Source organism: Dermacentor albipictus, chromosome 1 (genome assembly GCF_038994185.2).
Source record: "Dermacentor albipictus isolate Rhodes 1998 colony chromosome 1, USDA_Dalb.pri_finalv2, whole genome shotgun sequence".
NCBI classification, from domain to species: Eukaryota; Metazoa; Arthropoda; class Arachnida; order Ixodida; family Ixodidae; genus Dermacentor; species Dermacentor albipictus.
The window spans coordinates 409,991,566-410,006,119 of record NC_091821.1 but is presented as its reverse complement, the minus strand read 5'-3'; the positions used below and the strand labels follow the sequence as shown (position 1 = coordinate 410,006,119).

Genomic DNA, 14,554 nt, shown 5'->3' with positions numbered 1-14,554 from the left:
GGTATTTTTCAGAAGCGCGGTCTTTGTGCTTACTGTTTCTGTGACATGGCTGCCTACTTCGTCTATCATCGAAGAGACTCGTTTCGACAAATGGTAAGGGGGTGATTTTTTAAAGATGTCATTAAATATCAATGTGACCCCTGTGCGTCGCTGTGGATGTTTTCCCACGCATCGGTACTTAAGGAGATGAAAAGCAAGGAAAAGATAAATGACAATTAGCCTTGCCAAGAAATTTTTCTCCGTCTTATTGTTAGTACTTGTCAATCATGGGTTATTAACGCAGTCTTCAAGTTATTTTAGCGTGTGTTTGTGTGAAAAACTGGCTCGCCGACTAAAAGAACTCACTCTTGTCACTTTAACTTTTTTGCTTTAACACATATTGTATTTTCATTTTTCAGTTTCGCCATTTCGAAATAATCTCCGCATCATCACACTAAGTAGTTCCTCCGTGACAAAAAGTGCTGTCCAACAGCTCTCATTGCGCAAAGTGATCAGACCTACAGTTATAATGTAGCAAGGTTCAGCAGAATGAAATAAATGCAGCAAAGACAATATTAAAGAGGCAAGAGATTCAGTAACCCATTTTGTTTTGCTGTGATGAATGAACTGCATGACGCCAAGTGAAGTTTTTGGTTAGTAGAAAAGAATCCAACAAAGTGTGAACGCGCTGGCAGAGAGAGAGAGAAGAGAAAAACAACTTTATTTGCCACTGCAGGGAAGGAAGTTACGGCAGGTAGGCCTAGTGTGGCTCCCAGGTGGGGATGACGTCCTGGGCCCACGAGACGAGTGCGAGTTGCGTTTTCTTGTCTGCTCTTGTCAGCAGCTGGTTCCAACCCTGCTCGGAGGGAGCTGGCAGGGCTGCTGTGTCTGGGTGTTTGGCGAAAGGAGACGACGACGACGACGAAGAAGAGCGTGGAGCACGAGGACACGTGGCGCAAGTAAGGAATGAAGGAAAAATTATGCAATCGGTGAAAACGTTCCAAAGCGTAAATCGTGGCGAAAGAAACACGAAGGCACGAGGAAAAAAAGCGTGAAGCGCGTTGTATAACGCGGATGAACTTCCCGGAAGCGACGCAGGAAGAAGGTCGGCCAAAAGATCGGCAGCCGAAGACGGGCTCTCGGGTTCCGTACCCGAGCCGCCAGGGCTTCATTCGGTCGGGGAAACCTGTCAAACTGTTACGGTGCTTCGTGACTTCGCCATGCCACTGAATTCTACCACGAGGCCTGCGGACGTCAGTGCCTGCAGGCGGAACGTGAGCGGTCGGGCTACGGGCCCTGGCTTGTGTGCAGCTGCCTGACCAGGACGTTCCGGTCCCCTGCCACTTCTTCCTTAAGTTTTCCCGCTGCGGCGAATGCTTCTTCTCAGCCGGCTGGATAAAACAGTGAGCCAGCCAAACGGAACCAATCGCTCCGCCCCATCACTGCCTGGGCGAGATCCTCTCCATCTCCAGCATCACCTCGCCTTTCACTACTTAAACAACACAGCAGTTCGCAAAAGCTGAACTGTTGCTGCGTTGGCTGTACCGCAGGTTCCAGCTCGCGCAAGGCGATAACGCTACTTAGTGGACTAGTTATATTCCAATTTGCATTGTAATCGCCTCTTCGGGTTGATATTTCATTATGTGTTCATTACCCATTTTTTCCGTCCTGTGTGCATTAAAGTTTGCGTGTGTCAGTGTAAACGAATGCCTTTTTTTTTATTGATATGATATAAGGAGATGTTGGCGCGCAATTTAAGGCACCGGCTACTCCTTATCTCTTGGGTGCTTCCGTCATGCATCATTCAGGGTTCACGGTTACATATCGAATAATCTTTTTACACAAGCACCAGGACTTATGAAGCAACGTTTATACAGGAAGACTATGGCAAATGTCTCTACACCTATGTAGTCGAAAGTCTCAAAACTACAAACGATATTGTCACCTAATAACACATTTTCTAGTCAGTGGGTCAGCGGGTACATACAATATACAACACACACAACACAATTCACAATTCACATACAATATACAACACACACAACACAATTCACAACAGAGCAGTCAGCATAACATAATTCCCAAACAGATGAATATATAGAGTGACATTGAAATGAACAGAACAATGAAAGCACTAATAACGTCCAACGATGCCGCTGTCTTCAAAAAAAGTCTTTAGTGCTTTTAAAGCGCTCTTCTTCAAGGCCGTTGTTGGCCAAGGGCTCAAAAGTTTCCTTAAACTGAAAGGTCTGCGGTCTAATTTACTTAGCGCTGATTTAAGTCGGCATCTTGGTGTGTCGTGATGTGGGCAACCTAGAAGGAGGTGATATATACCTTCATCTACATAGCCACAATCACATTGTTTCCGCTCGGCCAATTCCGTGTAAGAAATGCTTTGTGTAGGCTGTGCCTAGCCTTAATCGATGAATAAGCGTTTCCATAGTTCTATCTAATGACAATGAAAATTTCAATTCAATAAATGGATCAATATGATATGAGTCAGAGCTCTTAGAATTTTGGTCAAACCAAGTGTTTCTAGACATGTTCAAAGACATTGTCCTTATAATGCAGCGTAATTCATTCTTTGATATTGGGAGCGGAGCCGTATCATCTTTCAGGTGCGCTTGTCGTGCTGCTTCATCGGCTGCTGTGTTGCCAGGAATGTTGCAATGCCCTGGTATCCACTAGAATGCTATTTCATGTTTCGCTTCGTATGCCTTTGTGAGGTTTTTAAGTGTTTCGTATATTATACTGTCGCTGAATGTTTTCCCCTTTGAGCTGCAGAGTGATGTTAGAGCCGCGTGTGAATCGCTGAAAATTACCCATTTTTGCGCTTCTGTTACTGACAATATACATTTTACCGCACATAGGATTGCGAACAGTTCAGCCGTTGTGGACGAAGTCGCACGAGATAACTTAAATGATTCTTGTTTGCTGAGGTGCGGTATAATGAATGATGAAGTTGAAGAGGTTGCTGTACTGGAGCCGTCTGTATAAACGTGTGTGTATCCTGAGTGCCGCATATATATCTGGTATATTGCTAGTTGTTCAGCAGCTTGAATGAACATGTCTCTTTTGCTGAATATCCCTTCTACTGACAATTCGATTTTATGCGAAGCATATTACGAGAGCTCAACCCAGCTCCTCAGGCGCGGCGGTGTCGCCTTGAATACCACGTGACACCATGACGTCACGACAGAGGAGAAGTGGCTTTGGCTCAACTCTTGCAAGATGGGCTGGGTGGGAATCGAACCAGGGTCTCCGGAGTGTGAGACGGAGACGCTACCACTGAGCCACGAGTACGATGCTTCAAAGCGGTACAAAAGCGCCTGTAGTGAATGCGGTGTTGCCTTAGAAACGAGCTGTTTCTAAGGCTCAGGCGTGCGTCGCTTGCTCAGGCGCACATTTCTTTGCCGCGCCGAACGCTGCGTTGCTCGACGCTCACCGCGTCCAATGCGGGGCGTCCAAGGCGAAGCAGAGTAACGCATGAGTTGTTTCTTCGTCTAGCCGAACCAAATATAGCCAAGCAACAGCAGTTCACCAAGCTAAACAGTGGTTCAACAACTAAAATAAAGGCTAGTATGCTTCACATCTTGGGCTTAACCTTACCTAAGCCACAGCCATTTTTTGGAACTGTAAGCAACCATGCAGGATATTAGATGTCTGAGTTCCAAAATTCATTTCCTGGCAATATGTGAAGATGCTTTTGAATTTCTATATGAACATTACTTCTATCTCGCTTCATTATGTCTAGAGCCAATGGGTGGTTTTTATGCTGGGTTTGAAGACGGAAATAATGCCGACATGTTTCTGTAGTTCGCATAACTGGAAATGGTGATTGGCGAGCCTCAGCTATTACAAGAGAACTCGAAGTCGCTCGTGAAACTCCTAGACATAAGCGTAGTCCTCTAGCTAAAAGTCTTTGAAGTCTCTCTTTTGACGTGTGGGAAAGTCCGTGTAAGATGGGCGCGGAATGTGCAAATTTTGTCGTATTAATGCATTGTAAACAGTCAGCATGGGCGATACTGATCCGCCCCATGATGTGCCTGCAAGTCTGCGAAGTAAAGTCACTATGGCATTGACTGTACTTCGTCTTCGTCTTTAATTGCATGCGCTCAGGTCCCGCCTCAGTAGCCCGCTGCAAGCGTAAGAAGAACCTGCTTCACACTCAGACGCCACTGCAATGTCTTTAGCTGGCAGGAAAAGGACGGCTGCCGAAAAAAAAACAATTATGTCGCCTGCTATCGACAGCTAATGCTCGCAAACTCCGTGAATAAATTAGAGAGCTTTAGCGTGCCCCATATCCCGACATACGCAAGTGAATCGGGCGAATTGCTGGCGTTAACCGGCTGGAGCGGTGATGCCATCTGCTGGCACATACATCAGTCAGTCAAACACATGGCTATTACTGCAGTAACCAAGTATATTCTGGTTCGCAGCTGGTGTAAATTTTTGGTAGCGGCGTAATTGGGTACGCCATGATGCCGCTGGTTGTTTAGCTGAGCCACTGATCACTTATTATGCTGCTGGCTGTCCAGTTGAGGTCGGTGCCACCAGATGGCGCTACCATTCTGGAAACTCACGTTTACGTCGCCGTTCACGAGGCAAACCATTTATTCTACGGCAAATCACTCAAACTGCCGGCGTGTACAGGATTACCGGACACGGTAATACTCTCTATTGTCACTGTCTCGCAACGCAACCCTCATAGTCGCGGTACTGTCTTTTCAGTTTCGTACTTTGACCCCTTAGGCATCTCTTCTAATATCGCAAACAGTGCAGAACGATGTCAGATGACCAGCATAGCAAACTTTGGCCTGGCGGTACATTAACACGATATATTTATTTGTTCGAAAGAACCACGTAAATCTCACAGCCAAAGCAGCCAAGATAGTCACAGGAAATGTTTACTGCATTGTTCAATTGAAATGCACAAATACTAGGAAACTGGAACATGAAAGTTTAAGAAAAGACAACTTTCTTTCTTTTTTTTTCACTTGGGTGGTCACTTGCCACCCAATATACACTCTAAGAAAAAAGAGAGTAAAAAGTGAGTCACGGCAACTTGACTCTCTTTTTTCTTCCGAAGACCCACTTTTACGTGAGTAGAGTCAGAAAACAAGAGTCAACATTTGCGCATGGGTCGTTTGACTCTCAATAGCACGCGAAGAGTCGTCGTGGAAAATCGCCATTCCTCTGATACTTGAGATGAGTGTGGCGAGAGAAAGATTTTAATGCAGCAGAAGAAATACCAGATAAACTCTTCTGTTTTAGGCAGGCCCTCGGGTTCCTGTCCTGGTTGTGATGCGGTGTATCATTCTTTCATCCTTGTCATGTTCTGCAATTACTTCGAACTCTATATATTGATTTTCCTTGACCATGTTTGTTGATACCTCACACGCTTAAGCGATAGCTGGTTTCCTATGCTAAGGAAGACCTGGATTTGCCACACTGGATTCTGACCATAAGTAAATCTAAAAAAAAAGTATTGGCTACTAAAGAGAGCACAGCAACGAGATAACAAGTTCAGTAGGCGCCCTCAACAGTGTCGATTGTAAGTGTAATTCCGCGACTTATAATTAAATTTTGAAGATTTAAGTTCAAAAATCGAGATCTTGTTATGAGGCGCACGGTAATGGAAAGCTGCAGATTTATTTTCAGCAGCTCGGGTTATTTAACGTGTACGGAATCCACGGTATACGCGCGTTTTCGCATTCTGACCCCGTTGGAATGTGACTGCCGCGGTTGTGGTTGGACCCGTCACCTCGAGCTCAGCAGCGCAACACCAAAGCCACTGGGCTACCGCAGTGTGTTGCGTTCCGCGACCAGAAACAAATATTAGTGTACGCAACACTGCTTTGGAACCCCCTAGAAATATAAAAACAATAACACAGCAGTTTCACACCAATGCTGCATGAACCACTGCACGAACTATTGCACGAACCAAGGTTCGTAGTTTCATCGGCTGAATAAACTGCAGTAAAAATTCGCTTACTCCTTGAATTAGCAAGCACTGGGTCACGCGCGCACGTGTAAACATCAACAGATCTCACTCAATGACGGCGAACACTCGCTGTCACAGCGTTGGCGTGATGAAGGGCGCGAGCAGAGCGGACCGAACGCTTCTGCTGCCTCTTCCTTCAAAGCGTCTCCGAAAATTTGCGCTATCTGAGCACACCCTTACCTCCCCTCCACCCCCCCCCCCCCCCACACACACACTCCTAGCTTTGCATCCATCGGAAATTATCTCCAAAACAGTGCGAGGGTGGTGCAAGACCGGGCTAGAGCAACGGCTAGAGGAGGAGAAGCGCGCTAAACCAGCGCCTCCCTCTCCCGGCTTGCGCCTTCAATCATCCCGACTTGACTTGGGGCGCCCATCTAGCCCGGCTCAGCCTCCAACACTTCCTTTAACGCGCACAGTCAACGGCGCGGGATGGGATCTTATCGCACTTGACCTTATACGTAAGCTCGCGGTAAAACCGACAGATATATTTCGACGGTTGTACCCATATAACTGCTATCGCAAAATTCGCAATAAACAGAAAATTTTACTGAGGACCAACAACGCTGCTTCTCCACGTCGTAACACAGCGGTGAACGATATTTCGGGAAAATGTGTTGCTAAATCTCCGTCAAACACTACGCTCGCCTTTGGTGACAGCGGAACGCAGTCGCAAGAAATTGTGGAGGAAATACCGGAGTTTTGGCAGCTTCAGGTGCACTAGATTATTCAGTAACGTCGGCGGCTTTGTAGTTATACCTTACATCAGAGCAAACTGCACTCGACAGAGATCAAGGGCAGCCGCGCCGTTATAGCTAAGCAAATTAAGAACAATTACGCCGCGTCTTCCCACTTCGAGCACGCTCCGACAGCCCAACGATAGATATTTCAAACGTAACCGCACTCGGACGAGCAAATTTTGCTTCTGCGACGTGAACGTAGCGGGTATTTCAAGACGCGTGTTAAACTCACGGCTGTTTCATTCGTGAACATTACTTACGTGACGTAAAATTATCAGTGAGCAAAACAGTTTTTGTTACAACGCAAGAAAAAAGAACCGAAACTAGTTGCGCGGATTCAAATGATCCAAAGCCGAAGCCGTCAATAGCATGACGCCATTTTTCAGTTGTGTTGCATCTCGTGCGAGTACGTTGTCGTCGAGTGGTGGTTCTTTATTCTGTGGAGTGGTTCTGAAAGCGCTGCGTTAGGGGCGACTGCAACCAGGCGTTGCGGCAAGTTACGGTGGGAACTTCTGTCCGTGCTGTGTGATGCGACGAGGACGACTGCCGCCAGCAGCGGCGTGTCGCCGATTTCGTCTTTGCCGACATCCAGCAAGTGCAGCTCGCCGGACCGTAACATGCCCCGGAAGTGTTGCGTTTTGCACTGCATTTTCCTTGTGATATGGGAGATCGCAACGCAGAGACGACCAGATGCATACGAAAGACTACCAGCGGAGAGTGACCTGTGCCATATTTCTCTTAACCTCTCAGGTAAGCATATCAGCTTTTGTTCCGAGTTTACAAACGGCGCGTAATCGGCCCTTCCGGCACGGCTACATTTTGCGCCACGTTTCTCTTGGCAGTTCGCAGACGTTTCTTAGGCATGCGTGGGCGTATGTATGCGAAAATACTACTGGCAGACGGAAGCCTCAGGAGAGCATCTGGAATTATAGGAAAGCTATACTGCCATAGATAAACACCGTTCTTAACGACTCCAATGACGAGTGGCCTGTCGCATCGAAAAATCCGTAGAATACCAAGTACTGCGTAACTTGAAGTGTAGAAACAATACTAGCACGAGTGTGACTTTCGCTGGCGAAGACAGGTTGTCGAAAAAACAGTTGTCTATTCTGAAGATTTACTAGCGCTTTAGGTATATTACCGCGAATAATAAAAACGCTACCACGCTGTATGGCAGTGTCAGGCGATGTGGCAGCACAGATATTTTCGTAGCAGTAAGGCGGCTGCATACACGAGCGAACAGACACAACCCTTTAAAAGCGCTGAAACAGAACAAATTAAATGTGCATTTGGCGTCAAGTCGGAAACACATTGGCTTACAGTATAAGCCGATGTATAATGCTATTATTTTTTATGTAATCTTTATTTTCATGGTTGTAAATATTTAAAAGCATGAATTTGCTGCAACCTTTATATACTAAATCCTACTAGGCGTACAAAACCTGGCTGTGTTGTGTAGAGAATTTGTGCTATTCCTACTGGATTTTCTATTTTGAGTCCGGTGTTTTATGAAAAAGAGGGTCTTTTTATTTGTAGTCTTATGTTAGTGCAGATATTTGGCAAGCAGAAATGAGTTGATTGCAAAGTTTGCAAAGCTGTTGTTCTGTGTATCTTTGTAATTTTGAAATGTACTTTATTTTAGGTATTCAAGAAATGGCAACATCCAGAAGAAGACGCCATCTTATCCAGCACGTTATGGGTGAGACAGATCGTAGCAGGCACTTTTGCATACCTCATTAGCATATGATGCTATTTGTTTTAATTTTTGTGTCCACTTTCCTGGCCGTTTTCATTTCAGCATTATTGTGCAAAGGGTAATACTTTTACATCTAGATAGAGTAATCGTCCAAAAGAGAGAAACATGGCTGTAGGAGACGACACGCATAAGCCTCCTTTGTCCGTATCTCTATGTTGCGCAGTTACTCGGTCATTATCTACCAACAAGCACAAATTCTTCATCAGCTACATTTACTAATTCTCTGTTATTACAATTGAATTGCTACAACATTGAAAGTACAGAGGTTCAGAGGAAGACAGAGACTTGAAATGATGAAGAGCCGTAGAACAAGGAGCATCGCTGGAGCCAGTGTTTCGACAAAGAAAAGATGTTTTCTTGCCAAACATTGGCTCCAGTAAAATTTCTTGTTCTATCACTATTTACGATTAAAAGACAGCATTAGTGCTCTTGCTGAAGTATTATGCATTATGGAATAAAAAGTCAGGAATGTGAAATTTCTTGTGTATTTTAATGCTACAGCGAAAGCCAGAAAAACAAGATGTAGAGAACCACATTGTTATTTGTCACTACCCAGTTTGGCCAGCTTCATTCAGAGCTTGCACTTTGTTGCATTAACGACCACTGGAATTAATTAATTGAATTGCTTCGTGATTTACTTATATTCAGAGATATTGAACTTGTTTTAATGCAGCTTAACATAGTGCATGTAAAAAATATACAACGACATTTTAAGAGGCTTGCAGTTGACTAGCAAATCACTTGATGGTATGAGCTCAGGTTACCATTGAGCTTCCACGCACAAATCAGATGCACATTTTTTTTTTCATTGCTTGGATTTTCATAAACATAAGTACCATTTCTTCTTTGTCGATGTTCTAGTTGTGTTGTAGGACCTAACTGTTTGCATTTATTTGTATTGGTATCCATGTTACACAGACAGCTGAATTTTTCTTGTAAATTGTGACATGGTAGGACTAAGAGCGTTTGTGCAAATTTGCTGCAGGTACACTCTGGTGGCTCCCGCCCCTGCATCCTACCACCACCGTGTCCTCACTATGTTCACTAGGGAGTTCGAAGCCTTTGGCGGCTCCTGCCACTGCGTCCTGCGACCACCGTGTCCTGACTACGTCCACTAGGGAGTTGGCAGCCTTCGTGATGATGCCAAGCAGGCTGGAAGCCGACAGAAAGATTGAGGTAAATACATGTAATTAAGTGGCAAATTTTTCAGTGAAGTGGCTTGTAGCCACTCAGCAATGAAAGAATTAACTTCGAAGCAGTTAAGACTCCCTGCTATCGGTGCAGGAATGCTCAAGTCCATCCATTTTGCCTTAGCCGCCAAGAGGCTATGTGGATTAGACGAAATGCGATGCAAATTTTGAAACTAGTAGGAGACCACTTGTACAATTTTTTTTCTTGCTTGACACAAAACTGCTTTGATAAAGCTTTAGCAATTTAAAAACGAAACAGTGTACTTTCATACATGGTATTGGGCATAAATTTACTAGGACTGCCTCACTAGTAAGTATGCCGATAAACTTACACCAAAACTGACTTTTTTTGCTAGTTCATCATCATCTCTCGGCACTGCTGCATATTTTATCTTCCTGAAACCAGTTTTTGCATGCAGCACAAGCCCTAAATATGTGGATTACTTAAATTTGCAGCTTTTGCTGTAAGCGAGTTCTATGAAAATAAAGTTAATAGGCCATTTTGTCCATTTTTATGACCCATAATAAACTGAGCAGTGGCTAATAAGCAGTTCAATTTTTGGTGTAAGGCCTTTCTTTATTGTCCTGAAAAATTTGGCCCCCTAATGAAGGAACCAATTTTCTGGCTATGCCTTTTATGATGCATAGTTTGGTGCGTTACACAAGTATTTCTTAAAATTAACATTTGTCCTATATTGAAGGGCCTCCAGTTTTTCGAAAAGAAATTTCAAGTGGTCGTGTGCCAGGTCGGGACAGCTCACATGAAATAGCCTACTTACAGAAATAGGGAGGGCCATACCCGCCGTGGTTGCTCAGTGGCTATGGTGTTGGGCTGCTGAGCACGAGGTCGCAGGATTGAACCCCGGCCACGGCGGCCGCATTTTGAGGGGGGCGAAATGCAGAAAACACCCGTGTACTTAGATTAAGGTGCACATTAAAGAACCTCAGATGGTCGAACTTTCCGGTGTCCTCCACTACGGCGTGCCTCATAATCAGAAAGTGGTTTTGGCACGTAGAACCCCATTATTTAAATTTTTTTAGGGAGGGCCCAGTACACTTGACTTTATGTTAAGATACTACTATTGATCTACAAAAGACGGAATGAAACATTCCGTCTTATAAGCAGCTCTTCACATTCATTTACACTTTTGCACATCTGTATACCTCAAGTCTGGTGACTTGTGTCTGTTTTCATTATCTGCTATGTGCCGATAGTAAACTTCAGGTTTGCCCTATGGTGGAGAATATTTTGTTGCTTATAGATATGGATCTATGTTTTTCAGGTTGCCTCGAAATTTTACCCAAGCCGTGCCACACACTTGGGCCAGACCTCTTGCAAACGACGTATAACCAGGCTGAACGCATGATGTCGAGTGAGTCCGGAGATCGAGGCAACCTGCTGTGCAACCAGCATGCAACCTTTGGTGACCCTCTACATGTTCCACCTATTTCACAGCTGCACTCAGCTTCCACCTATCCAAACCGCATCACCAGCTGTGGTCACTCATCGAACCATGGATGAATGTTCGGGTGGAGTGATCTGAAGCGACATTCTTTTCGTCTCTTCAAATCCTTAGCAAATACTTGTGTTAATATAATTAATATGTGTCTTTAGTGCCTAGTTTTTAATGGTTCCTTTCAATTAGAATTCTCGCCATCGATTCCTGCTATTATAATACATGTCTGTCTTTATTCTCAGTTTTTCATAGTTCTTTTGTACTTGTCTATGTAATTGATAGGTTTATACTTCTTGTTATACAGAAGGCTAAACTGAAAACTTACGGCATTTTTTTCTTCCTATTGATAATCTACAGCACTGCAAAGTGTTGAAGAAATGTAACCCAATGTGGGCTCTGGTGCAAGAAAAATTTAAGAGCAATATAGAGTACTTATTTCAAACACCCACTATTTTTGGAAAAGTAAAGAATGCAGGAGCACAAAAAAGAAAATATTAAACTAGAGAAACACGAGTTCCCCTCATAAGTCTGATAATAATGTGACTTCCCTTCACTGCAAAGATACCAGTAATATACTCGCATACAAGGTTTGAAACAAGAAAGCTATGATGCCCTTGGCATTTCTCAGTGCCTATTTGTCACACTGACGAATGTCAAAGGCATCGTAGGTGTCATGTACACATTGGTTTTGTTACACTTTTGAATATTGGATTTCTCAAACACAAAGGTTTACAGCAGTGCTTTAAATAGGAAATGCATTTCCTAATTTATTAGTGCAAGAGGAACAGTACAGATCATGTAAAAATTATTTTACAGACTATATGTCCATGGATATACGCTTCTGATGACATAGCAGTGACGTGGTCGTAGGATGAATGACTTTATTTCAGATTTAAATATTGGCTTTCAGGTCTGGGTTAGTCTCCTACACTGAATAGTCTAGGTCAGAGCCCATTTACTAGAGAAAGTGAATTAAACTAGGAATTATAAACATCAAAAGATCTTGTTTAGGAAATTAATGTGACAATCAGCAAGGTTCTGTGGGCATTAATTTCCAAATTTGTAGGATATATTTTATGACTGGTTTCATTATTGTGAGAACAAATATTTTTTTATTGTCACACTAGAGTTGGCTGCCCCCATTTGTATACAACCCCTTTACAGGCTAAAAATTCAGTGTGTTACCCTATTTACTCGCATAATGATCGCACTTTATTGTAAAAAAAAAATTGACTCAAATTCAGGGGTGCAATCATTATGCTGGCTAAATTTCCCACAAAAAGAAAAAAATATAGCCCCTGACATTTTCAACGGGATGACAACAAGTCAACAAAGAGGTGGCTGCCGCTGTATGTAATGCAGGACACACACACCAAAAAAAATGGTGGCCGGCAGAGCAAGCCGAACGCGCCGAACACGATTTTTTTTTCTTTTCGTGAGTACATTACATGCATTCAAACAGTTTCTTCCGTTTCAGTAATGAATAATATCGGCAAGTTTGCGGCAATAACATAGCCATGTCCACTTCGAGGGGACAAAAACAGATGGGCGCGCTTAGCTGCCTCTGACATAGGAACACATGGCGGCCATGCTGCGGAAACTGCGGCATTTGTCTTCACCACTATCCTAATATGGCACGTTTCCGCTAAGGGTGGGCGAATATCTTAGCTGCGTTACAAACGTCGGCGAATGAATATGGTACACTTCTAACGTATCAGTGTAAACGTGGCTGCTATCATTGCCGCTCGCGATTTGTTGCGTGCCCACAAGTGCAGACGAGAAGAAACGAAAGACGCCTTTTTTGTTGTTATTGTTGACCACAACCATTGCAAAGCCTACACATAATAAAGGCAAGTGTGGTTGTAGCTTTGTTTTTTTGTCATATAAGTGCGGAAAGTGATGGAAGGAATGAAATGGGGCATCTGCTTAAGAATGTTTGGTGCGTGCAGACTGCTTGGTTTGTCTTGAAGAGTTGTTCGCATAGCAGTTGACAGATGGTAAGCGCGATCATTATTAGCTAGACTTGGCACATGACATATCGCTGCGGCAAGTTTGGGGTGCAATCTTACACGAGAAATAAAAAAATCGAATTATGACTTCAGAATTTAGGGGTGCGATCATTACGCGAGTGCGATCATTATGCGAGTAAATACGGTATTAGGCTGTTTTTGGTTTTGCGCACTCAATGTTAAGGGATGCAAATGGTGACATACAACAGAATGAAAAAATGACTAATGAATGCAAGCAGGGCGTAGGGCTTTTTAGGCAGATGCGTGCGTGTGCTATTTATAGCGCTCCCCATGGTATGCCTGAAGGCATTTTCTAACACTTTGGTAGAAAACACTGACACCCACTTATTGAGGGGAAATACTCCTCAAAACAACTTTTTTATATATTTGTACTAGAGATCTGAATATACTGTCATTCATAAAGTGCTTTATTAGATTTGAATTGTCATTGATTTTTGTGTAGCTGCTGTTCTTTAGTTATGGTCCTACACAGTGGCAAAATAGTCTTGTGGGCACTTTCCTGTGTATAAAATTTTCAGAAATAGCTTCATGCTGTATCTTATTTAGCTAGTTATATACTGCAAAGTGATGATACCCATCCAAACGGCTTGTACAATTACTGGAACTATGCAAAAAAAATATTAGGCCACATTAAATAATTTTACAGATTGCAGTTTAATTAGATATCAGCATTCTGCATATCTTGAAGAGTATGTATGCCAAATTTCGTTAGTATAGGACAATTATAAGTGCATAAGGTTATTCTCATGCTATTGTCAGAAAAAGTTTTTGAAGTATATTCTAATTTTTTTTCACAATAGCGTGAGAAGTATGCAAGATTAGTAGGCAGGCCTGTCTGCCTGCCTACTAATCTTGCATACTTCTAGTAACTTTACATGCTGTTTGAATAGATATTGGCACTTTGCAGTCTACAAAGAGCCGAGTTAGCTGCAGCACACTGCTTTTTGTGAAAATTTAATACACAAGAAAGTGCCCGCAAATATGCCTATGTATTTTGCTGTTGCGTAGGACATAACTCAAGAAGCAGCTAAACAAAAATCAATGGAATATATCAAATCTGCATGAAGAACTCTACAATTGGCTCTCTTTTCAAACCTCTAGTACAAATAATAAAAATATTTCGAGTAATATTCAATCAGCAAAATGTTCCCCTTGCTACAGTGACCTACAACATAGCGACGAAAGTTTAAGGGAAGTCCTCTTGTGAAAGCGACTCTGGGCTGTCTTCCCAAGGGCTTCTGTTAAAAACTGTGCATTTTCCTGCATTTGTCAGGAGAGCAATACAAGAATGTTTCTGAATGTGGAATTGGTATTGGCACACTAACAGAAAAAAAGACAGTTCTGTGAAATGTAGACTTGATTATATCTTTGTTCGGCATTTACATTCCGACTGCATATATT

General features: G+C 43.2%; 1 protein-coding gene and 1 long non-coding RNA gene across 15 annotated transcripts in view; one reads left to right on the top strand and one right to left on the bottom strand.

Annotated features, from left to right (window-relative positions):
* LOC135918168 (neuroligin-4, Y-linked-like) overlaps window positions 1-14,554 on the bottom strand; it is a 694,509-nt gene that overhangs the window by 48,394 nt on the left and 631,561 nt on the right. The window lies entirely within an intron of this gene.
* On the top strand, window positions 7,280-10,990 carry LOC135918169 (uncharacterized). Its single transcript, XR_011511450.1, has 4 exons — window positions 7,280-7,470; window positions 8,363-8,419; window positions 9,462-9,652; window positions 10,950-10,990. It is a non-coding gene; the product is annotated as an uncharacterized lncRNA (long non-coding RNA).